Source organism: Mirounga leonina, unplaced genomic scaffold (genome assembly GCF_011800145.1).
Source record: "Mirounga leonina isolate KUSES-001 unplaced genomic scaffold, KU_Mleo_1.0 Mir_376, whole genome shotgun sequence".
NCBI classification, from domain to species: domain Eukaryota; kingdom Metazoa; phylum Chordata; class Mammalia; order Carnivora; family Phocidae; genus Mirounga; species Mirounga leonina.
In genome coordinates, this window is record NW_023270718.1 from 6,931,661 (window position 1) to 6,933,235 (window position 1,575).

A 1,575-nucleotide genomic window follows, 5' to 3' on the forward strand; every position below is an offset into this window, starting at 1 on the left:
TGAGCAGGGAGAGGGGCAGAGGGAGAGGGAGAGAATATCAAACAGACTCCCTGCTGAGTGTGGGGGCCCCTGCAGGGCTTGATCTCAGGGCCCTGAGATCCTGACCTGAACCAAAATCAAGAGTCAGACGCTTAATGGACTGCGCCATCCAGGCATCACTGGTGGCTTTGATTTTTATTCCCACTGCCTCAGCACAGGGTTCCAGTTGCTCCACATCCTTGCTGTCCTTGCTCTTTTCTTTTTTTGTTTGTTTTATAGTAGCCGTACTGTATGAGGTGGTATCACATCATGGTTTTGATTTATATTTTCCCTAATGAATTGTGATGTTTCATGTGCTTATTGGCTATTTGTATATCTTCTTTGGAGAAGTGTCTGTTCAAGTCCTTTGCCAATTACTGAACTTTTTTCCCCTTTTTACTTTTGAGTCGTAGGATTTCTCCATATATTCTGTATACAACCCCTTAACAGATACGTGAACTACAAATACTGTCTCCCATTTTGTTGGGCCTTTTCACTTCGTTGATGGTGACTTTTGATCACAAAAGTGTTAAATTTTCATGTAGCCCAGTTTTTCTATATTTCCTTTTGTCGCCTTTGCCTTTGTCATACCCACAGAAGTGTCTTGGGTGTCACACCCAAGAAGTCATTGTCAAATCTAATGTCATGAAGATTTTGACCAGTGTTTTCTTCTTCTTTTTTTTTTTTAAGATTTTATTTATTTGACAGAGAGAGATACACAGCGAGAGAGAGAACACAAGCAGGGGGAGGTGGGAGAGGGAGAAGCAGACTCCCCACCGAGCAGGGAGCCCGATGTGGGGCTCGATCCCAGGACCCTGGGACCATGACCTGAGCGGAAGGCAGACGCTTAACTGACTGAGTCACCCAGGCGTCCTGAAATCTGACTTTTAAGGTGCTTAAATATTGTAGTTACAAAATAAATATACTGCTCACATTTCCTTACAGGAATCATATGTTAAATTTTCAGTGTTATTAGAGGTGTGCTTACAGTACTACCATGCTTATAATACAGAGTATGATGAAACTATAAGAATTATTTCATCCTGTGCAGGAACCACCTATCTGCAGTTGTTTCTGGAATACAACAAATGTTTTTCTTCTAAGTCTGGGCATAGGATGCACTTCATGAAAACAGTAATTGTGTCTCTAATAAAAACATCTGTGACTTGATGATTATGGACAGGCTACTTTCTCTCGAAGTTAGAGAAGCAGCCTGTAAGGAGGAGATAACTTTATAATTAGCTTCAGACAAGAGGTGTCAGGACCACATATTTTATTTTTATTTTTATTTTTATTTATTTTATTTTATTTTATAGTGATAAAAACATAGGAGATCTACTTTCTTAACAATTTTTAAAATTAATTTAAGGGTAGAATTCAGTGATTTCTCAGTTGCATATAACACCCAGTGCTTATTACATCAAGTGCCCTCCTTAATGCCCTTCACCCAGTTACCCCATCCCCCCACCCACCTACCCTCCAGCAACCCTCAGTTTGTTTCCTATAGTTAAGAGTCTCTTATGGTTTGCCTCCCTCTGTTTTCATTTTATTTTACTT